The 25,463-nt window shown below is 45.4% G+C and overlaps 1 protein-coding gene across 2 annotated transcripts in view; it reads right to left on the bottom strand.

Moving 5' to 3' along the window:
* The window catches only part of TIMELESS (timeless circadian regulator), a 146,561-nt gene that overhangs the window by 101,319 nt on the left and 19,779 nt on the right, over positions 1 to 25,463 (bottom strand). Inside the window, exon 1 of one of the 2 annotated variants that reach the window (XM_069970462.1) lies at positions 905 to 1,001. The exons of the other annotated variant lie outside the window; for it this stretch is intronic. The gene's annotated coding sequence lies outside the window, so the exon portion shown is untranslated. Of the gene's footprint in view, positions 1 to 904; positions 1,002 to 25,463 lie in introns of those variants that run through there. 2 annotated transcript variants of the gene reach the window in all.

The following is a 25,463-nucleotide window of genomic DNA, read 5'->3' as shown; positions in this document are numbered from 1 at the left end:
CGCTATAAATTGTACGTTGCAGGGGTGGATATAATGCACTGCATACAGAGCACAAGAGGCAGCTATACAAGTAAGTATCTGTATGGTGACATTTGAATTGCACCTTGTTCACATTTAGTTTCTACAATTTTATAACTGTATAACAGAGGTTACATTTTAAGCCACTGGGGGAAATGGGGAATATGAGCCAGTTCTCTAGAATTGATCGGAACCAAATTATACCTCCCAGCAAGGCGTGGGGCGAACACACTATTTTTTTTTTTTATTAATGTGGGGGGCCCTGACACTTGGTTGTATGGGGCCCCGAAATTCCTGATGGCGGCCCTGCTTCCTCCCATTCTTTTCTGCATACTGCCCAAGGCACACACAGCAGCAAAGGAAAAGGTTCAGTTTAAAACAACTTTCCATTTTCAATACCTGTACATGACTAAAACAAGCACACTGATCAAGAAAGCTACAGACTTACACTAAAAGGGAAAAATTTTAAATTGTTAAATTAGACAAGGTAAAATACAAAATGGAATATTGGCCTTTCACCATAGTATTACACCTTGTAACTATAACTTTGCCTATTTTCACTTTTTAAAGTTATGGGGAAAGTAATTATATAGAAACGCTGTTAAGTATTACTACTATTCAACTCGAAAAACTGCTTGGTCCTCTTAGCTCATACATCCTAGCTATACCCCTCCCCCCAGTATTCCACATAAAGACTACATACAGAAAAGCTTCCTTCCCTTAATATAATTAGCTGTCACGAGTGCTCAGCACCAGTGCATGAAAGAAAATCATCCAAGAGTGACAACTGATAGTGTTACATGTGTGCAGGCTATAGGTTTACACAAACATATAATGTACAGCACACAAACAGCAGCCTCTCTGTCTGCCTCTCATGTTTTCATACCTGCCCAATAGAAAAGTGATGTAAGGGGCCTTTGAGAAATTCTTAACTGGAAGCCTTCTGATATCCAACTACTCACAGTAGCAGCTGCAGTGTTACGAAGCAAAGGAAGTACTTCAGAACTGATAAAGGGCTGAGAGTAGGAGGGGAGAAGAGGGAGGGGCCATCACATAACCTAGGTTATGCAAGCAGTCTATTTACCCAGAGGCACCCACTGAACTAACCTACATTCTTAACCAGTCAACTAGAAGCAGCACAAATCTGCAAGGGCCAAGCAGATAAAAAAATCAGGTCATAAATATAAAACTAGGATAAAGGAAAAAAAAACATAAGCCCCATATACATTTTATAAGGTTTAAGAAATGCAAACCCTTGAGGCAAAGAGGAAATATAGAAATTTGCAGTGATTTATCAAAGTCTATCTATAAAATGAGAATAAGGCTAGGTCCACACAGTGTTGGCACTTTTAAAGGAGAAGTTCAGCCAAAAGTATTTTTTTATGTTATTACATAAAGAAAGTTAGACAAATTTCTAATATACACTTATGGGAAATGCACATTTACTGCTTTTTCCTCAATTTAGTAGATCGCGCAGACTTCAATTTCTCCCAAAAAAAAAAAAAAAAAAAACATGACGTCACGAATCAGGGCAGAGTTGGGTGTAATTGTTTGTCTCGCAGGTTCTGAAAAGATGAAACGTATCTGGAAGGAATCATCATGGAGGACTGGACTGGACTAAGAGTAAAAGGGAAAGTGACGCCTCAGATTAAAGAAGACCTCACCTGTGAGTCACTGTGTGACAGTTTTCTTATTTTGTAGAACATTTAGTAGGGGTGCCCCATGCTAATTTTTTTTCTCCAAGGGGTGCCCCGAGGTGGAAAAGGTTGGGAAGCACTGCACTAATCTGTCCCGCTGCGCCCGCTGGTACATGCTGTCATCTGATTGGGCCTCTGGGCCTCTTACCTAATCAGATGACAGCAAGTACCAGCGACTCCTCCTCCAGACATCTGCGTTGGCGGCCCAAGCTGTGTCCTCTGGCAGTACCTTTACGGCGTTGAGCTCCAGCTTGTGCTGCAATCCACCTCTCCTCAGCGTTGAGGCCCCTCCCCCAGGTCAGATGACATCACTGTACAGCCGGCAAGTAACATCAGAGAGTACAGCAATGTTGTGATCCGGTGGGGGGGGGAGCATCAACCCTGCGGGAGCCACTTACACCACTGAGGAGAGGAGAAGTGGACTGCAGGTGACTACTACATTATCTGTACTCAGAGATATCACTGTTATCTTTGGTGTTACATAGGACTGCAGGGGACATCTACTACATTATCTGTACTCAGAGATATCACTGCATTATCTGTGGTGTTACATAGGACTGCAGGTGACCTCAGGTGACTTATCCAGGTTGCAGAAGTTCAAACTTCATCGTGCCCTGCTGACAGAGTTTATTATGGGAGTTGTAGTTTTGCAGCATGTGGCTCTTTTGCAGCACTACAACCCCCATTGTTTCCAACTTGCAGTTCATGATGAGAGTTGTAGTTTTTCAGCTGGAAAGTCAAAGATTGGAATACAATGATTAGACAATGACACAGTACAGTCCATTAATTATAGGGTGCAGTACATAAGGTGGAGGCAGTGACAGTGCATTAGAACATGGTGGCACAGAGTAATTTGATATATAACGTTAGATATGACTTTGCCTGATCGGGTGAGATGGGGGGGGCCCCCAAGCTAAAATTTTGCACCAGGGCCCATCAGCCTTTAGCTACGTCCCAGCCCCCCAAGGTCCCCCCCACACCGGTCCATGCCGCCAGCCACCCTCTGACTCCCCGGCTGGCCGCGCCGCTCCCCCCCACACACACACATACAGTACCGGCTCCCGATGCTTCCTGTCCAGCATGTGTGGGATAGGACGGTCAGTGCGGACACCAGGATGCATCGGGAGCAGTTATGTGTGGGGGGAGAGCGTCGGCCAGGCGGGGAGTCAGCCCTGGGATGGAAAGGGGGGGGGGGGGGGGGGGGGGGGGGGGGGGGTTCCCCGGATCCCGGAAGGAGGTGGATGGGGGGGGGGGGGGGGGCTCTTCTGTGTGATGAGCGGCTGCGCCTGGCGGCAGGCAAGTGATAGCCATAACCCAGCTACTACTCCCATCACCTGCTCATACTATGAGCAGATGATGGGAGCAGTAGTTCAGTGTATATAGTCCGGATCGGCGGGAGTGCGGCGGATTGGCGGGCTTACTGTGATATCCGAATGTACTGATTGAATACAATTATGCAATACTTTGGGGAGCAAGGACACTTGGCTCCACAAAAGTATTCCATAGATGTATTCATTTAATAAAGCACACTGTACACTCCATTACTTTACATAGACATCCATAGAAACAATAAAGTCCCATAGACTTCTACATATAGAGCACCCCCTGCTGGACACTCCATAGGAATTACACCTTTCGTCGTGACGTCACTGTATCTGAGAGAATTCTAACACTTCCTGATCTACTAAATTAAAGGAGACCTGTCACCCCCCATGCCGAGGTGACAGGCTCCCGACCCCCAGCTAGATCCCCTTATACTTACCTTATCTCGCCGAGTCCTGCTGCCGGAGCTGGTCCCGGGACGGAGATATCCCGGTCAGAAGCCGGCGCGCACGCTCTGAAGATAGGTCCGGCGTCCATAGAGAATGAATGGAGCCGGACTCATCTCTGCAGCGCACGCAGGGCTCCATTAATTCTCTATGGACGCCAGACCTCTCTCCAGAGCACGCGCGTCAGCTTCTGACCGGGATATCTCAGTCCCCGGACCGTCTCCGGGACTCGTCGGGATGAGGTACGTATAAGGGGATCTAACTGGGGATTGGGAGCCTCTGTCACCCCAGCACGAGGAGTGACAGGTCCTCTTTAAGGGAAATAGCCCTATATGTGCATTTCCCATAATTAATGTACATTAGAAATTTGTATAACTTTCCATATGTAATAACATATAAAAAAATTCATTTTGGCCGGACTTCTCCTTTAACATCTGAGCAACCTGCTATGAGGCCGACCACTGTCATGCCTGGATGACAGCTAAAGAATGAAGAATCCTCCCTTCTTTCCCCATCGCGGTTGGCCAAGCGATGGTTGCTGTGACATCAAGAAGCTTCCCCTAGGCCTCCTGTGTCACAGCAGGATCCTGTGTCAAGTGGCAGTACCTCCCTGAACATCTCCACAACCTAAAATCAAGTGAAGAGGTGGAGCATACACCTATGACGGGCCCATGAGGATGGTGAAAGGCGACTGTCACGCGTCCTTGGGTGATACCTCCTGAAACTCCCTAATCAACATCATCAGAATTGTGGGAGGTTTCGAATTGGCTGTTCCTGGCATTACACCAGAGGGTCTGCGCCTGCAACCAATCTCAGCCTGGCTACTACCTAGGCAAGTTCCTGGCTCCATATCGGCCACACCAGTCAGGAAAGTGGTGGTCGCTCAATCTACTCCCACCACAGCCGTGACTACAACTGGGTGGTAACCCCAACTGACACCCAACACAATACCATTTTGGCTGTCAGCCTCACCAACAGGCTACGATTTCTCGACTCATACTACCGTAGAGGCCAACTCTGTGCGGGGCTTACGGATTGCCCTTGTGATCCAATTCAGCAATGATGCCAGCTAGTCAGTGGATGACCATCTCCAAGAGGCAGTAAAAACTCCGCCCAGAAGAAAGGTGCCCCCTTTATCAGCAGGGGTAAGGGGGAGGCCACAATCAGATGCAGCCAGGGGAAATATAGGGGGGCAGATATATCGTTTTTGTTGGGGTTTAGTGTGTTAATTCGCACTTATATGCCATGAACTGCCAATGTCATTGAGACTCTAGGGAGGAGAGTTTATGTACCAGAGGAACTCTGCTTATAGAAAGGACTTCCTAAAAATAGCAAGTATGCAGATTTCATCATAATGACTGTCATATGAAAAAACTTTGGTTTCCTGGAATGCTCTATAATAAAATGGACACTGATTCACAAGTGCTATACAAAAGACTAAAACAGTATCTCAAAACTGGGCCAGAGCCCTCCTGTTTTGTGATAGAGAGAGTCCCGGTATAACTACAAGTACCACGATTAACCACCAAGGTGCAGCCCCCTCGCAACCTCTATGGAAGACCCCCAGAAGTAAAAGAATAGAGAAATAATTCAGATGATGGCCGTGAATGACCTGTGTCACGTCATTTTTTCCCCTCATAATCTAGTTTGCTGCAGCCTCCACTTCCAGGTCTCTGCGCTAATCCTCCCTTTGGGTCTAAAAAAGTGCCAATGCTGGTGCTGCCACTTCCAGGTGTCTGTTCTAGGCCCCTCGGGGTAAAATAGATTGCCCCTAAGGGTGTGTCACTATAAAGTGTCCACTGCGGTCCTTGGAGAAAACTTCATTTTGTGCCACTGATTCAACAACCACTGCTGTCCTGAAAAAAGCGTTGTGCGTCCTCTGGTGACCGAAGCAGTTCCTGTCTGCACTCTATTTTAAGTCTAAATGATCATGTGACACAAAGCCGGGAGAGGACCACGCCTAGCATGGTCTTCTCCCGGCTCTATCTCCTGATCGGTACAGGTCTGAACACTTAGACCCCGACCCATCAAAACCTTTAACATGTCTCTGACGTGTCAAAAGTTTTGTGAAATGACACACTTAATCTCGCCCCATCTGTAATGATCCAGAGATACGCTCTTGTTTACTCCTTCTGTCCTCTCCCATGTCACCAGTGATTGAGCATCCTGACTTTGTACCTGGTATCTCAGATCCGGAGTCAAGCTCCTGAATTTCTGCTTAAGAGTATATGGTGTCACATTTCATTGCTTGCTCCACCTGGCTCTTTCCCACAGAGTTGGAAGGCATCACCAACTCACAACTGCTAGGCACATGGAAAGTCACTCAGCTTTCACACTTTCTACGCAAACTCCCCACTGCCTCAAAATCCTCTACATCAAAAACCTATTTAGAAGCGTTGTGTGACGTATTGGCCAGCTATGCGATTCCTTAGCTCTCCTGTACTCCTACCTGATGTCTCAGCCTGATTCGGTCCCTCTTTTGGCAAAGTGGGAGAAAGACCTCCAACTCACTCTGACTCCTGAAGACACATTCTCTCACTTGCATCCAAAACATTGTTGAGCTCTCCAAAAGGGGGATACAAAATCTTATCTTGTTTGTATCAGGTGCCAGTCAAATCGCACACAATATGGCCAGAGATGGACCCGACATGTTGTATGTGTGGGGCTGCAAAAGGCTCCTTCCTACACATCTTTGGTTGGGCCCAATTCTTGCAGCCTTCTGGGATAAGAAGAAGGTGGTCACCCATCGGGTCACTGGTCTTATTGTTGATCTCACACCAGCTCTTTTCCTCCTGCATCACAGCAATATTTCAACAAAGTACAGACGCTCTTTGCTCTGGCGGTGCAGGCATGCATGCTTATTTTTTGGAAATGTACGGTCCTCTCTCCCTGTGGGTCTCAAAAGTTAATGAGCTCATGAGAATGTAACACTTGACCTCTTCGCTACACAATACCAATTCTCGTTTCACAAGAACCTTGCTTGCCTGGATGGAGTTTCAAGAGGAGTTTAGGCTCCTGCTCCAGTCGGATCCCACACCAAACGCCTCTCCTTTTTTTCACTGTCTCTATTAGATGCTCTCTATCCACATTTTCTTCAGTGTTTGTTTTATACAATAAAGGATCTGAAAGATATTCGGTGAGTGCCGCTTGCTTTATACTTCTCTGCTTGGATTGTTACAACTTATATATGTACAGCAGAGGACCACCTTGAGCCACCTGATGCTGTACATAAACTGTATCTCCTCCAATGGATAATCTGCATAGCTATATATCTGTATATATATATACACACACACACACACACACACACACATCTTCCAGTGTGTGCATCCATCCATACATACATACATAGCACTGCCACTACAGGACTTGTACATATGGGTACACAGCTATGTACACAATACAGGATGTGCATATACAGGTATGTACAAACTACAGGTACAGGATGTGTATATACTGGTATAGAGCTATGTTCACATTACAGGACATGTATACAGCTCTGTAGTACATAGCTGTATACCTGTATATACATGTCCTGTAGTGGCTGTATACCTGTACATACACATCCTGTAGTAGCTGTATTCCTGTATACAAACATCCAGGTCTCTGCTGAGACCCCCTAATGACAAATAATAAATAATGACAATAGAATATATGGCACAGCCTTGTGTTGCTGCTCAGTGAGGCACTTTTTAAAAAATCTATTTAAACAAATTATCACCAGGTTTGCAAAGTCAAGTGGGTGTTTACATTTTCCATCCCATTTGAATCCACTTCTGGTTTTGGCACAACAGCAGTGGCAGTTTTCAAAAAAAGACTGCAGCATGTGTTTCCAGCCTTAAAGAGGTAATCTGGGGAAAAAGGAAAACTTTTATATGGAAAGGGTTAACCAAGGTTAGGCCTCTCCTAAAATACTTACCTGTCCTTAGTGCGTTGTCCTGGGAGATCCTGGTCCGGTCATGTGATGCTCTGGACGCTGCTCTTATTTCCTGTGACGTTCTGGATCCTCTCTTCTTCCGGTCCGGTAACGTAGGCTGAAGATCGCGACCGGAGGGTCACATGACCTGACCAGTGATCTCCCAGGACAGCGTACTGACAGGTAAGTATCGTGCCTGGCTGCAACTGGCAGGGGCATATCTACTGTACGACTGCAGCATCTACCTACCCCTGTAAACAACCACACACACAAAAAAAAAAAAAAAAAAAAAAAAAGACAGAAATACACTTACACAGAAATGTGCACTGTAACACACAGTTGCACATGCACAGACAGACACGCCATAACGCACTCAAACAGAAACTGGAGTTTGCCTGTAACAAGTATACAATGCGGTTTCACCTCTGGCCACTAGGTGTGCTGTGTAGGGAAACAAGCAGAACATCACACAAAGTAAAACTGGCGGAATTCCGCAGTGGAGAATCCTGCCAGCCTCCATGTCATACTAGGAGTCTATGGAAGGCTCATGCACCTCCTCTCTCCGCGCTCAAGAACTGGCCCCAGAATTCTGCCAGTTTTACTCTGTGTGAACGGAGCCTAAGATGTAAACAAAGCTGTATCCTAACAGGAGAAGCTGAGGAAGTAGAAAAAAAAAAAAAAAAAAGTATAAGGGGAGGTTTGTCTAGGCTTTGGCAATGCAGTTGTATGTTTTTTTAGACTAGGTTAATAATCTTGCAAAACCTCTTTAAGGAATCCAATTAACAGTGTCACATAATGTACTGGACCCCTTAGCATGAAAAGATTTCAAACAATACATAACAAGTTATGATTCTTTTCCTATGAAGATAAATTTCAATCCGCTCAGCTCCTTCTGCTTTAGAATAGGATGCCAATAGCTTAGGTAGCATTTTCATAGTGACAAGTTCTCTTTAAGGAACTTTCAAAACCTGTGCTTTTGCCATTACCCCTTGAAACTACTCACAGTCATAATTTTCAGCTATAACAAATGCTGCTGACTATTTGAGTCTTTAAAAGACAAAGTCCAACTTGCACTTATCAAAAATTATTCGAACAACAATGAACTATGAAACAACTTGCCAGTGTCCACTGGGAGGTGGGAAATAGGTCAGGAGCTTGAGACACTGAAACCAGCACACTTGCCTACAGACAGATCAGTCTTCACAGTGAAACACGTGAGGAGTGAAATTGAATCTTAAGAGCGATTACAGCTGTATTCAGCCTCCTGTTCATTAACTCTGTAATCAGGTGTATAGATAATAGAGAACAGAACACCCACTTAGGCTATAGGCACATGTGACAGCATTAATCCTGTGGTTTACCTAAACCTTTCACTATCCACACAACTACTTACAAAAAAAACCGGAATTTTAAAATAATAAAATCACATTATAGCCATATGCTTATACACTTTCTTCAATTACTGTATTTTTCGCTTTATAGAGACCCTTTTTTTCTCCCAAAGTGTAAGCAAAAAGTTAGTGCATCTTATAAAGCGAAGACAACCCTCTCCTTGGTGTCATCCACTATGCAATCCAGTCCTCTTGTGATGTTGCCAGGGAGTTCCAGATGCAAACAACAAATGCTTCTTTTTAAAAAGTTCTAAGCAGTGGATTCCTGGCCTGGTTAACCATCTGCCTGCCAACATCCAGCGCTGTGATCCACCTTATTTGATGTTGCAGGGGCTAGGGGAGAATCCAGCTGCACTGCCCGCTCCATCCCATCTCAGTTGTGCAGGCACAGTTGGGTAGTAAAGTCGCTGTGTTTTTACCTGTTCTCACTACACCTGCATCACTAAGACAGAAGACAGTGTGTGTGGTCAATTGGGATCCCATCCCCTGCCGAATTTTCAAAACTGCCTTAATTCTCCTTTAGGTTACAAACACACTTGGCGGGTCTGCAGCGAGTCTCCATGCTGCGTTTTTGCAGCGAGACTCGCTGCAGATCCCGGCCCTATGCTTTTAATGGCAGACAAACACGCAGCAGGGATGTACATTCCTGCTGCGAGTTTGTTTGCAGCCCACCCCATTAACCCCCCGGCCGCGGGAGCTGATACTTCACCTGATCCCGGCTCCGGCGGTTCCCGATGTCTTCAGCAAGCCGGAGCAGGGACCAGGTGAAGTATATGCTCCAGCCAGCCGTCCGCAGCCCCGGCCGCCCGATCGCCCCCCCGCAGCACCGATCGCGCGCGCGATCGGGCGGCTGGGGCTGCAGGGGGGCGTGCAAGCGATCGGTGCTGCGGGGGGGGGGGGGGGCGTGCAATCGGTGCTGCGGGGGGGGGGGGCGGCGGGGCTGGGCGTGCGATCGGGCGGCCGGCTGGCTGGAGGATATACTTCACCTGGTCCCCGCTCCGGCTTGCTGAAGACATCGGGAACCGCCGGAGCCGGGATCAGGTGAAGTATCAGCTCCGGCGGCCGGGGGGTTAATGGGGTGGGCGGCAGACAAACTCGCAGCAGGGATGTACATCCCTGCTGCGTGTTTGTCTGTCATTAAAAGTATAGGGCCGGGATCTGCAGCGAGTCTCGCTGCAAAAACGCAGCATGGAGACTCGCTGCAGACCCGCCAAGTGTGTTTGTAACCTTAAGTATCTAGAATTCAACAGTTTCTTTGCAGAAGTGGATTTATCTGTATTTGTCTGATACTTTAGGATGCATTTACACTTTTAGATCGTTTAGCAATAGCACGATATAGCATTTTAAGCAATCAGCATTAAGACGTAAAAATCTTGTGATTTCAAACATTGGGAGATCGTGATTTCAAACATTGGGAGATCGTTCTAAAGATTTTTTTTTTTGCTTTGAACGGTTTAGACAAAAAAACATCTGCGACCGATCAATAAACTGGCAGCGATAATTATAGATTGTAAGCCCTTGTGGGCAGGGTCCTCTTCCCCATGTATTAGTCTGCCATCTGCGTTCATGTAATGTGTTTTGATCTTGTAATGTTCTTGTTTGTTACCCCTGTCGCCTGTATAGCGCTCTGGAATTAAGTGCGCTTTATAAATAAACAACAACATGCTGAAAGACAACGATTAACAATTTATCACTCGTCGTTAGATTAGTAGATTTATTTACATAGATAGTTTAAATAGATTACAAGAAGATAACCACTAGGTTTCAGTAATTAACGCGAGTTTTTGCCTGATACTGGCTACATTTAAAAGGACCATAACTCTTGTTCATTTGCAATAGAATGGTAAGTACTATTCAGACAGAAAGAACAAGAGCTTCTGGGTCACAGACAACTCAATGACTCAATGTAGAAATTACCTTGCAGTGTATGGTCATAAATAGAGAAGAGCGAACCGGGTTTGAGTCGATCCGAACCCGAACGTTCGGTATTTGATTAGCGGGGGCTGCTGAACTTAAATAAAGCTCTAAGGTTGTCTAGAAAACATGGACACAGCCAATGACTATATCCATAATTTCCACATAGCCTTAGGGCTTTATCCAACTTCAGCAGCCACCGCTAATCAAATGCCAAAAGTTCGGGTTCCGATCGACTCGAGCATGCTCCAGGTTCGCTCATCTCTATAGTCATAAAGCAAGGTCACCAGTCTGCTGGTACTTTTATTGTACTAATGCCCATACAAATTCACACAATTTATCTAGTGTACTCTAATACCACTCTCATTACACACACATAAATATCCATACACACAAAACAAAACACCAGAAATCAGTCAGACTGACAGCAAGAAAAAGGGCAGCGCTGACAGAACTGCGGCTCTTTTCTAGCCAAAGAGAAGGCTATGAAGAAGCAAATTGCATAAAATCAGAAACTATCTGCAGGTTAGAAGAATCTAACTTGCTGATATGTCCCTATAGCGCACGAAAGGCAAGTTTCATACCTTCATCCTCTATACCGTTTTCTTGCTCTTATCAGCATAAGAATTAAACTGCTAAGTAGTTTTGGTGGGACTACCAACCCCAGTGCACCGATCCACCCCAGTTGGCCCGCTCTGGTGACATTTATTAGGAAAGGCAGGCTGGCAATCCCACCAAAATGACATGCGCTACCCACTGCTCCCTGTTCTCATGGAGGAGACCTCCACTGATTAATGGGGTATTCTCAGCAGATAACTTGTGAATTGCCCAGGGCCCAACAGCAGGAACCCTCTCTGATCCCAAGATCACAGGTAAGCTGTGCCCAAGTGACCTCAGCATAGTGGTAAGCAATGTCCTTTTCTATTAGGAATAACTTGCTGTAGGGAGAATATCCATTTAAGGCTATGTCCACACAATGTAAAAACAATGGCCATATCTCATAACAGTTGTTTTAAAAACAACAACCGTTGTTTGCACGACTTATGATATATGGACGTTGTTTTTAAATAGTGTGAACAGCCTAAAGGGGTATACCGATCAAAAATAACTTGCCATATTGCTGCCCTCAGGGATAACATAACAGAATACGCTTACCTTTCCACAGGCTGTGTCCTGCCAAACCACAGCCTTTGTTTTGAAATAACAGCCATTATTTGTCATTAAATGGCAGCTATCGACTAAATTTCAGCAGTGTGTGAACATAGCCTCTGTTTTCAATCCACTCCTGGTTTTGGTTGCAAAATACTGAGCAAAAATACTGTGAGGGAACATAGCTTTAGCGTGGATTCACATGTACTGCATTTTCAGGCCCCTGTGACTACATAGTTCCTGCTCTCCCGCCCAGCCAATCCGTGGCTGCGGCTGGGCAACACACTGATTGGCTGGGCGGCAGAGCAGGAAGCTGGGACCCCGTGCAGCGAGGAGACAGGTAATGTATACAGACATCTGGAGCCAATTAAGGGGTTAGGGTCCATTTCCACAGAAAGATTATCTGGCAGATTATGTGCCAAATATTTGAAGCCAAAGACAGTAATGGATGTCAAAAAAAGAAATCTCAAGGCCCTATTCCACGGAACGTTTTTGAACGATTATCGTTCATAAAATCGCTCAAACGACCGCTCGTTAACGATATTCGTTCTGTGGAATAGCTGTAAACGAGCAAACGACAACGACGAAATCGTCGTTGAGTCGTTCACTTTTTTTTCAACATGTCGGAAATAAAAAATCGTTGGTCTTTCAACAATAATTCGCTAATCTTTTTGTTGAATAAAAAAATCTTTCAGGTCTTTCTTGAAATGTCTACCTACATTTCCCCACCTACATGCTTAGCCCGGCGAACGTTTTAAACGACCATGTAACGACCGCAAAAAAATCGTTACACTACAGATATCGTTCACGTTCCCACACGTATTATGTGTTATCGTTCGCTTACAAAAAAAATCGTTAAAGGGGTTGTCCGGCGATAAAAAATTATTCACAGAATAACACACATTACAAAGTTATACAACTTTGTAATGTATGTTATGTCTGTGAATGGCCCCCTTCCCCGTGTTTCCCCCCACCCACGCTAGACCCGGAAGTGTGGTGCATTACACTCACCGCATCTCGTGTCGTCCACGGTCTCCGATCGTCAGCAGTGACGTGGCCACGTCATCAGCTGCTCAGCCGCGATTGGCTGAGCACAGTTATGCTCAGCCAATCGCGGCTGAGCTTCGGATGACGCTGCAGAGGGCGGTCGGCACTCGGGAAGATCCGCCGGCCTCCCGAAGAAGACGTCACTGCTGAGGATCGGAGACAGTGGTCGGCACGTGACAGGTAATGTATAGCGCACCACACTTCCGGGTACACGGGTGGGGGTGGTGGGACACGGGGAAGGGGGCCATTCACAGACATAACATACATTACAAAGTTGTATAACTTTGTAATGTGTGTTATTCTGTGAATAATTTTTTATCGCCGGACAACCCCTTTAAGTGCTCGATAACGAGCGGTCGTTGGAGCGAGTCTATGAACGATAATCGTTCCATGAAATAGGGCTATCAGTCTTTCCTTTATGACCTGATATCTGTTTTTAGTCTGTTCCTGGCTCCGGTGACTTACCTCCCCGATTCCAGCGCCGGCTCCCGGACCGCGCCGCCCCGTACTCCCGTCCTGCGGCTGCTTCCTGGACTGAGCTGCTGCTTGAGACATGACGTCTCAAGGCAGCTCATCCAGCCACAGCTAAGTCCAGGAAGTGGCCGCGGGACAGGAGCATGGAGCGGCGCGATCCAGGGAGGCAAGTCACCGGAGCCTTCTATTTCCACCCCCTCCCCAGCCAGATACGGATTATACAGCTGGCCCGGAGTACCCCTTTAAGGAACTTCCACAACCTGTGCGTTTACTCCTTGAAACCTCTTTTACGGCTGACTGAGTTTTTGCAAAAAAAAAAAAAAAAAAAGTACTGCTTCCACTATAAAATTTAGTATGTGCACACTACGGAATGGCGACAGATAATCCGTTGCGCATTCCGCAGCTCACAACCACCAGCAGACTAAGGCAGGCACGTCTCCACCAGTCTCAGACTCCATTCTATGCACGAGCGGATTCCGTCGTCCGTCCGAACACGTTCATTCTTTGGACGGAGGACTGAATTCGCCCATGCATAGAATGTATGACGGGCAGAGACGCACGCGCCCGCATCAGTCCACCACTGGGTGCGAGCTGCGGAATGCGTGACGGTTATCAGTCACCATTCCGCAGTGTGCACGTGCCCTGAAAGAGGAATTCGCTCTTAATTTCTGCTTGAAATTCCTCCCGTAAAATATGAACAGAGCAGTGTTCTATTGTGTTTAATGGGATTACTGCTCTGTTGTTCACACTGCAAAATTTTCTAGAAGAATTTCCTGCTGCACATCTACTTTCCACCCAAAGAAGTGACATGTCACTTCTTTGGGCACATTCCGCTAGAGGAATCCTATAGAAGTCAAAGGGTCTTGAATGCGGCTTAAAATTCTGCTTGCATTCAGTTCCTACTCTGCCAGAGCAGAATAGAGGAGGAATTTGCAAGCAGAAATCTTTCCTCTTCAATTCCTCATCTATTGCTTAGTGTGCATGAGCCCTTAGAAACAAATAGGTCAGCAGCTTGAGACACTGAAATCAGCATACTTGCCTACAGACAGATCAGTCTTTGTGTTGAAACACGTGAGGAGCGAAATTAAATCTTAAGAGTGATGACATACAGGAGCTATATTCAGCCTCCTGTTTATTAACACTGTCATCAGGTGTATAGATAATAGATGACAGAACACCCACTTAGGCTATGGGCACGTGCGACAGCATAAGTCCTGTTTACCTAAAGCTTTAACTACTCAAAAATAAAACTTCAATTTTAAAATAAAATAATGTTATGCCATATGCTTATATTTTTAATTCAAATCACATACCAAGCACATTATGAAAAGGCTATGCAGTACTTTACAGTCCTAGGCACCTTCATGCAAAAAAGTAAGGCCCTATTCTCATGTCCGCAATTCTGGACAAAACAGGATCAATGTATTTCAATGGCCCCATTCACACATCCTTAGTTGTGTACAGGGCTGTGATCCATACCACAAAAAAAAAAAAAAAGACAAGCCCTAGTGCAGACTGAAATTCCTAAATTCCTCCACGGACACACTAATAGAACCCTGTGGGATCTGTATTTTTTGCAGATGCGATCCGCAAAAATACAGATCTGCAATCCGCACAGTGACTAGATTATTATTAAAGGGAACCAATCACACAAAAATTGGCTATAAAGTTAAGGAAACGTGCTAGTAGATCAGCCAGCACGCTTCCTAACCATCCCCCTGTACCCTCAGTCCCCTGTACATAGAGCCCGCAAAGTTAGTTTCTTAGGGTGGTATTACACTGGCCGAGCAGGGCCCGATAATACCTGTAAACGAGCAGCGATCTGCTAGATCGTTGCTCGTTTACTGGGCCTATTACACGGCCCGATAATCGTTTGACAAGAGCTGCAAGGACATCGTTACCGATGTCCTTGCAGCCCTTGCTAAACTGGCATACATTACCCATCCACGTTCCAGGGCTGCTCCTGCCGTCTGCAAATTACCTGCCGGCTCTATGCAAATTACCACATAAGTAGTCACGGTGGGCGGGCGGCTTCTTCAAGTAGTCCGTGTCCTGGGCCGGCTCCAGAGCTGTAATGTAGAAAGCGTGTGTAGAAAGCGCCGCATGGTGACGTCATTAGGGGGGGGGGGGGGGGGGGGGGGGGGGGGGGGGGGCGGCATTGCACGTCGGCCTGACCAACGTCTTTACTAAGCTGCGCATGTACAGTACTGTGGGTGAAGCCACTGCTGTACTACGCCACGCAGGTGCAGTACCGCAGCATCTTCTCCGGCTGCACTGCGCATGCGCAGCTTAGTAAAGATGTCGGCCGGGCCGACGTGCAATGCCGCCCCCCCCCCCCTAATGACGTCACCATGCGGCGCCTTCTATACAAGCCCAGAGGGGCTTGATTACAGCGCTGGAGCCGGCCCAGGACACGGACTACTTGAAGAAGACACCCGACCACCATGACTACTTACATGGTAATTTGCATAGAGCCCGGGAGTCTTCAGAAACTAACTTTGCGGGCTCTATGTACAGGGGACGGAGGGTACAGGGGGATGGTTAGGAAGCGTGCTGGCTGATCTACTAGCACATTTCCTTAACTTTATAGCCAATTTTTGTGTGATTGGTTCCCTTTAACCCCAGTTTTTCATTTTCTGCAGATTAGCAAAAAATATGGATGCAATACGAATGGAGATTTACAGATTGCTAATGAAAAACAGAGGACTCAAATTTGCAGACTGAAATATATACCGAAATGTGAATAGAACCTAAACCTAATTGGTTTTGGAGGGCAGTTTAAGAACCAAGCAGTGTCTTTCCATAGGAAACAATGTAAATGTGTTTAATTGGTTGCAGCACCTACCAATAATTACCTGCAGTACTCATTACACTGAAAGATGCACAGTTGATTCACTACAGTACAGACCAGAACAGCACTATACTGTAGAGTACATTTTAAACAAATGTTTAACAAAACAAGCAATTATAGTGCAGTAGTGCACCAACTCTTCCTTTATACTTAACTGTATCTCCTCCGCCCCCCCCCCCCCCCCACCCCACACACACCTTTGTAAAGGATGGGAGATGGTGGTGCACTGACTGTACTGTTTACTGTATAAGCAATCCACCAATCTTATACAGAACTGTACTGTATGTGAAGCCTGACCAGTAGGTCAGGCTGATAAGCAGTTTGCCGGTATTTCTGGAACATACAGCAGGCATAGTATCTGATGGTGCAAAAATTGGCACCTACTAAAAAGAGGGCTACAGTATCACTAATCTGCCTGGTCCACATGATACATCAGAGAGAACACAAACAAAATGAAAAACTGACTAGGCAACCAAACAGCTTAATAAATGCAACATATGAGCAAAAACCATACATTCACACCATGTGGCTGTTTCTTATGCTTTAACCCCTTAGCGACCCATGACGTATCTGATAAGTCATGGTGCCGCTCGGGGTGTTCAGAGCGGGGTCCCGCCGGGACCCCGCTCTGAACGGCGCTGATCCCGGCTGATGTGTGCAGCCGGGCAGTGCCTCTATTAGCCGGCGCGGGTCCTGTTGCCGCGCCGGCTAATTAAGTCTCTAAGTGCAGCTGTCAAACCTGACAACTGCACTTAGATGCTGTGCTCTCCCTGTCCCTGGTGTCTAGTGGGACGGATCTCCCCCCCCACCTCTCTCAGCATTGATCTCTATGAGAGATCAGTGCTGTTTATATACAAGTCCCCCCTAGTTAAAGTAAAAATGTTTTTTTATTGATAAAAAAATCCCCTCCCCCATTAAAAGTCCAAATCAACCCCCTTTTCCCATTTTATAAATAAACAAACATATTAAAACCTGTCAAACCTGACAGCTGCACTTAGAGGCTTCAGACCTCACGTCCCTGGTGTCTAGTGGGACGGATCTCCCCCCCGCGATGCGATCGCGGGGGGGGGGGGAGATCCGTTCTTCTGCCCGTGCCGGGCCTCAGCGTCGGAATGACGCTGATCCCGGCTCGGCAATAGATTGCTATGGCCTGCAGCAGGCCATAGTAATCTATGACCGATCTAATCGATCTTTGCTGTGTATATACACAGCATTGATCTCTATGAGAGATCAGGGCTGTCTATAGACAAGTCCCCCAGGGGGGCTTCTAGTTACAGTAAAAAAAAAAAAAAAAAAAAAAAGTAAAAAAAAGTGTTTTTTATTAATAAAAAATCCCCTCCCCTAATAAAAGTCCAAATCACCCCCCTTTTCCCATTTTATAAATATAAATGAATAAATAAATAAACATATTTAGTATCGCCGCGCGCGTAATCGCCCGAACTATTAATCACATTCCTGATCTCGCACGGTAAACGGCGTCAGCGCAAAAAAATTCCAAAGTGCAAAATTGCGCATTTTTGGTCGCATCAAATCCAGAAAAAATGTAATAAAAAAACGATCAAAAAGTCGTATATGCGCAATCAAGGTACCGATATAAAGAACACATCATGGCGCAAAAACTGACACCTCACACAGCCCCATAGACCAAAGGATAAAAGCGCTATAAGCCTGGGAATGGAGCGATTTTAAGGAACGTATATTAGTTAACAATGGTGTGAATTTTTTACAGGCCATCAGATACAATATAAGTTATACATGTTATATATCATAGTAATCGTAACGACTTGAGGAACATGCATAACAAGTCAGTTTTACCATAGGACGGACGGCGTAAATGCAAAACTCCCCGAAATCAAAACAAATTCGTTTTTTTTTTCAATTTGACAGCGCAAATGATTTTTTTCCGGTTTCGCAGCATATGTTATGGAAAAATAATGCCTGTCATTGCAAAGTACAATTGGTTTCGCAAAAAATAAGCGCTCATATACGTCTCTAGGTGAAAAAATGCAAGCGCTATGGACTTTTAAACTTAAAATGGAATAAGCAAAAGCGCAAAAACGAAAATAGATCTTTAACCCCTTAAGGTTAAAGATCTAAGGTTACTTCATGCATCTCTGCCATGTGACAACAGTTTGTACATTTGGTTGCCTAACTAAGTTACATTACAACGTTGTTCCAAACAGGAAAAACGTTTTTAACTCTTTAATTTTGGCCTTTAGGACGCAGCCTCGCTTTCCAAATCTAACCTGTCCTGATTTGTATGCTAACAATGTTATAATGCTTTAAAATATACAAGTAATCCTGATAAAAAAAAAAAAAAAAATTGTGGCACATTATACTTTCCGTGAGTTTGTAAGATCATACCACATAAATATGTTAATACCTCACATTTACAATGTCAACATCATTTGTTAAAGGGGTAGTGCGGTGATTAACTTTTATTCACTAAATAACACACATTACAAAGTTATACAACTTTGTAATGTGTGTTATTTAAGTGAATGGCCCCCTTCCCTGTGTTCCCCCCCACCCAGGAAGTGTTGGTGCGTTATACTTACGTGTTCGCTGTCGACGACGTCATCTTCAGGAGGCCGACAAAACCGCTCCAGCCGTCCCTCATGCCGGCCCCCCTCTGCCGCGTCATCAGCTGCTCAGCCGCAATTGGGCCGCATGAGCGACAGCTGGAGCGGTTTGGTCGGCCTCCTGAAGATGACGTCGTCGACAGCGAACACGTAAGTATAATGCACCAACACTTTCGGGGTGGGGGGGGGGGGGAACACGGGGAATGGGGCCATTCACTTAAATAACACACATTACAAAGTTGTATAACTTGGTAATGTGTGTTATTTAGTAAATAAAAGATAAACGCCACACAACCCCTTTAAGCCTTCCTTAAAGGAAAACTCCCACGGAAAAAAATTTTGGGCTTATTTAACACGCATTACAAAGTTATAACCCCCCCCCCCCCCCCGGAAGTTAAAGAATGTATACAGTACCGATTACAGTCATCACGGTCCTCTTCTCCCGGGCGCCATCTGGTGACGACGACGTCAGAGCCGGGGGGCGGTCCGGGTCTTCTTCCTCCTCGGCGTCTTCATGGAAAGTGAATGGGAGAGAAAAGGCTGCTGGTGCACATGCGCACCAGCAGCCTTTTCATTGGCTGGAGCACATCACATGGCTTCCAGCTTGCTCAGCCCTGATTGGCACACGCGCACTGGCAGCCTTTTCTCTCCCATGGACCTGGAAGTGAGAGACATCGCTGTACGGCGGACGCAGGTGACGGTGAGGCAGACGGCGGGCGAATCGAGTGGCGATCGTCACCGGAGGGATGGTGAGTATGGTGTCTGTGGGGTTTTTTTTGTGTGTGTGTGTGTGTGTGTGTGTGTGTGTGTGTGGGTGGGGGGGGGGGGGTTGGGGGTCCCCTGCCGGAGTTGTGCAGACCCTGGTCAGGTGAAGACACGGGGATCGCTCCTCTGGGACAACGTCCAGGGGGGCAGAATCTCTGCCACTAGACACCAGGTAACGGCTGCATCAGGTAATCGGACGCAGCTGTCATCTTTGACAGCTGTACCCGATTATCTAATTAGCGGGCACAGCGATCGGACCGTGTCCGCTAGTAGCTGCGGTCCCGGGCTCCTGATGCGTATGCAGTGCCACCAGAATAGAAGCCCCCCAAAAGTCACCCCTCAAAGAATTCATCTTGGGGTGTGGTTAGCATTTTGACTCTACAGGTATGAAAGGAAAGTATTCAAAACTAGACCGTAAAAATGATACGTTTGTTTAGTTTGAAATTTCTCAATTTCACGAGAAACAGAGAAACGCACTCAAAAATTTGTAACGGAGGTTCTCCTGAGTACAATGGTACCCCATACGTGGGCATAAACCACATCATGTACACAGCAGGGCTCAGAAGAGAAGAAGTGTCATTTTGGTTATGGGCAATCTGTGGGTGTTTACTGGCTATCCTGGGTGGTGACGGGCAGTATGTGACAATCTGGGGTGATGACGGGCAATCTGGTTTCAGGTAAACCGGAGTGGTTATGAGTAATCTGGGGCACTTGACTTTGGCAAGGGGATAAAAAGTGCCGGCAGCATTTGGAACAAGCGATCAGCGGTATATAGTATAAACTGCTGATCACTTGTACCAGGATCACACCGGGTGGTCGCCGATCATTGCCCCATGCTCTCCGCCACCTCCGGTGGTGGAGAGAATGGGGCTTTAATTATTTTTAGGAATCCATCTCTGAACAGTCTGTTCACAGGGATGGCGGCGGCCATCTTGCATCAGATGACCGCCCGGGGAGGGGAGGATTCACGGTGAGAAGAGATGAAAGCGTTTAGCTGGGCCGGCAATACGCGTTACCGGTGGCCGTCGTTATACTGTTAATAACGGTGATCGCCGATGAGGGGACCGGCCCCACACTCTGCCCCAACCCCTCAGCTACCGGAGGTAGCTGAGAGAGGGCCGCAGGCCTTACTGGCGCCGCTGCACTATTCTGTGCCATCGTTGTAAAAAGTAGCAGAATAGAGCCAATTAGTGACCGCCGTAAAAATCTTTTATCAGCAGTCACTAATAACATAATAAATGTATTCTCAGGGTCACTGCGGTTATGGCAATATCAAATTTGTGTAATTTTTTTTTTTTTAACTATTACCACTTTGGCACAACAGAAACTATCTTCCTAGCAAAAACCCACAAAAACTATCGCCACACAGGGGTCCAGACTAAAAAATTTACCTAGGAGCCATTGGCTCCTAACCTGAAAAATTTAGGCGCCAAATAGTATATTTGGTCGCCAACATTTTAAAACATGTAAAATTAATGTTATGTTAAATGGGACTTACTGTGTGCAGAGACCACAGCAGCATCCTCCTCCTTTAGATTCTTTCTTTTCTTAGTTTGAAAACGTTCAACATGGAAACTTGCAACTTGACAACCATATACAGTCTGACTCAGTACTTCAGCTTCACTTGGCTAGCCTTTTAATGAGGCTTACTCTTCTGAACTTGAACTTAAAAGCTTGCAACTTGACAACAATATACAGTCCACTAGAATGTGTGAGGTGGTCTACAAGTCAGGTTCTGAGTCAGTGTATATACATACTGACACTGAGGGAAGTGGTACTGTGCAGTGTATATACACACACACTGAGGGAAGAGGTACTGTGCAGTCTATACATACTGAAACTGAGGGAAGTGGTACTGTGCAGTGTATATACAGACACTGTATATACACTGCACAGTACCACTTCCCTCAGTGTCTGTATATACACTGCACAGTACCACTTCCCTCAGTTTCAGTATGTATAGACTGCACAGTACCTCTTCCCTCAGTGTGTGTCTGTATATACACTGCACAGTACCACTTCCCTCAGACACACACACTGAGGGAAGTGGTACTGTGCAGTGTATATACATACAGACACTGAGGGAAGTGGTACTGTGCAGTGTATATACATACAGACACTGAGGGAAGTGGTACTGTGCAGTGTATATACATACAGACACTGAGGGAAGTGGTACTGTGCAGTGTATATACATACAGACACTGAGGGAAGTGGTACTGTGCAGTGTATATACATACAGACACTGAGGGAAGTGGTACTGTGCAGTGTATATACATACAGACACTGAGGGAAGTGGTACTGTGCAGTGTATATACATACAGACACTGAGGGAAGTGGTACTGTGCAGTGTATATACATACAGACACTGAGGGAAGTGGTACTGTGCAGTGTATATACATACAGACACTGAGGGAAGTGGTACTGTGCAGTGTATATACATACAGACACTGAGGGAAGTGGTACTGTGCAGTGTATATACATACAGACACTGAGGGAAGTGGTACTGTGCAGTGTATATACATACAGACACTGAGGGAAGTGGTACTGTGCAGTGTATATACATACAGACACTGAGGGAAGTGGTACTGTGCAGTGTATATACACACAGACACTGAGGGAAGTGGTACTGTGCAGTGTATATACACACACACACTGAGGGAAGTGGTACTGTGCAGTGTATATACACACACACACTGAGGGAAGTGGTACTGTGCAGTGTATATACACACACACACACACACACTGAGGGAAGTGGTACTGTGCAGTGTATATACACACACACACACACTGAGGGAAGTGGTACTGTGCAGTGTATATACACACACACTGAGGGAAGTGGTACTGTGCAGTGTATATACACACACACACACTGAGGGAAGTGGTACTGTGCAGTGTATATACACACACACTGAGGGAAGTGGTACTGTGCAGTGTATATACATACAGACACTGAGGGAAGTGGTACTGTGCAGTGTATATACATACAGACACTGAGGGAAGTGGTACTGTGCAGTGTATACATACAGACACTGAGGGAAGTGGTACTGTGCAGTGTATATATACACACACACACACACTGAGGGAAGTGGTACTGTGCAGTGTATATACACACACACTGAGGGAAGTGGTACTGTGCAGTGTATATACACACACACACACACTGAGGGAAGTGGTACTGTGCAGTGTATATACACACACTGAGGGAAGTGGTACTGTGCAGTGTATATACACACACTGAGGGAAGTGGTACTGTGCAGTGTATATACACACACTGAGGGAAGTGGTACTGTGCAGTGTATATACACACACTGAGGGAAGTGGTACTGTGCAGTGTATATATACACACACACACACTGAGGGAAGTGGTACTGTGCAGTGTATATATACACACACACACACTGAGGGAAGTGGTACTGTGCAGTGTATACATACACACACACACACACTGAGGGAAGTGGTACTGTGCAGTGTATACATACACACACACACACTGAGGGAATTTGGATATAGGTACTTGGACCACCTTGCACTTATGAGTGCAGGTGTCCTAAGGCCTTATTCCCATGTTTCATGCACAGGGGTGGAGAGCCTTTGGCCCTCCAGCTGTAGCAAAACTACAATTCCCCTGTCACCAGATGACCCTGGGGAATTGATACGTCTTTATTTCCCTATGGAGCTGCTATGTCAGCAGCCAGTCCAACCCCCTTAACCTCTTAAGGACGCATGACGTACCCATACGAGGTGTTCAGAGCGGGGCCGCGCGGCGACCCCGCTATGAACCGCCGCGGTTCCGGGTGCCCCTTGTAGCCGTGCCCGCTAATACAGTAATCAGATGCAGCTGTCAAACATGACAGCTGCATCCGATTACCGGACGCAGCACTTCCCTGGTGTCTAGTGGGTGAGATCGCTCCTCGAGCGATCTCTGTACCTGCTGCCGGCCGGGGACCTCTCCAAGATGGCGCCGTCCCCGGCTCGGCACTCGTTTGTTTTCGGCTGCAGCAGCCAAAAGCAAACGAGTGCCGATCTCATTGATCTTTGCTGTATAAGTATACAGCAAAGATCTCAGTGAGAGATCAAAGTGTATATACTAGAAGTCCCCCAGGGGGGGCTTCTAGTATACGTGTAAAAAAAAAAAAAAAAAAAAAAAAAAAAGTATTGTTATAAGTAAAAAGCCCCCTCCCCTAATAAAAGTCTGAATCATCCCCCTTTTCCCAGGTTTTAAATAAAAGTAAATAAATAAACATGTTTGCTATCGCCGCGTGCGTAATCGCCCGAACTATTAATTATCATATTACTGATCTCGCACGGTAAATGGCGTAAGCGCAAAAAAAAAATCACAAAGTGCAAAATTGCGCATTTTTGGTTGCATCAAATCCGGAAAAAAATGTAATAAAAAGCTATCAAAAAGTGGTATATGCGCAATCAAGGTACCGATAGAAAGTAAACATCATGGCGCAAAATATGACACCTCATACAGCCCCATAGACCCAAGGATAAAAGCGTTATAAGCCTGGGAATAGAGCGATTTTAAGGAACGTATATATTTGTTAACAATGGTTTGAATTTTTTACCGGCCATCAGATAAAAGAAAAGTTATACATGTTATATTATCATTTTAATTGCAACGACTTGAGGAACATCAAACACCAAAAGAAAAAATCCAATGAAGGATCAAAAAATGCAGGACAATCATAAATATATATAACATAAGCTTTTATTGAAACAATTCATATTCAATAAGATTCAAAACAATATCAAAAAATAATAAAAAATAAATAAATGAAGGAAGAGGTAAAACAGAACCAGACACATGGAAAAACAAACAGCCAGTGAGGGGATGTATGGATGTACTTTATAGGATCATATATTGCACATGCTAATAAAGGTATATGAAATGAAGGAATACAGACAGCCTCCACTAGGTGGCACATTTAATAATATACATAACATACAGTGATATGTGTATAATCGGGCAAAGGCCCTAGGAAATAAGGGAGATACACAGATAGGTATCTCCCACAAAGTAAGATCACCTTATGGTGTTACATAATTAGAAACAGTGGAGGATGCCTGTATTCAACAGAGTCCCACTCACCTACTCACCCTACGCGCGTTTCGCGTGGCTTGATACCCACTCACCCTACGCGCGTAGGGTGAGTAGGTGAGTGGGACTTTGTTGAATACAGGCATCCTCCACTGTTTCTAATTATCTAACACCATAAGGTGATCTTACTGTGTGGGAGATACCTATCTGTGTATCTCCCTTATTTCCTAGGGCCTTTGCCCGATTATACACATATCACTGTTTGTTATGTATATTATTAAATGTGCCACCTAGTGGAGGCTGTCTGTATTCCTTCATTTCATATACCTTTATTAGCATGTGCAATATATGATCCTATAAAGTACATCCATACATCCCCTCACTGGCTGTTTGTTTTTCCATGTGTCTGGTTCTGTTTTACCTCTTCCTTCATTTATTTATTTTTTATTATTTTTTGATATTGTTTTGAATCTTATTGAATATGAATTGTTTCAATAAAAGCTTATGTTATATAGATTTATGATTGTCCTGCATTTTTTGATCCTTCATTGGATTTTTTCTTTTGGTGTTTGAAATTTTTGATGCATTTGGGATTAGCTACTTTTGGGCATTTTTGTTTGGACTTGAGGAACATGCATAACAAGTCAGTTTTACCCCAGGGCGAATGGCGTAAAAACACAGTCCCCCCAAATAAAAGAAATGCGCTTTTTTGTTCAATTTCACCACACTTTGAATTGTTTCCTGGTTTCGCAGTGTACTTTATGCAAAAATTCAGCCTGTCATTGCAAAGTACAATTAGTGACGCAAAAAATAAGGGCTCATATGGGTTTCTAGGTGGAAAAATGC

The sequence above is a fragment of the Dendropsophus ebraccatus genome, chromosome 5 (assembly GCF_027789765.1).
Source record: "Dendropsophus ebraccatus isolate aDenEbr1 chromosome 5, aDenEbr1.pat, whole genome shotgun sequence".
Taxonomy (NCBI): domain Eukaryota; kingdom Metazoa; phylum Chordata; class Amphibia; order Anura; family Hylidae; genus Dendropsophus; species Dendropsophus ebraccatus.
Note: the sequence above shows the minus strand (reverse complement) of the source record. Positions and strands in the feature narration are given on the sequence as shown.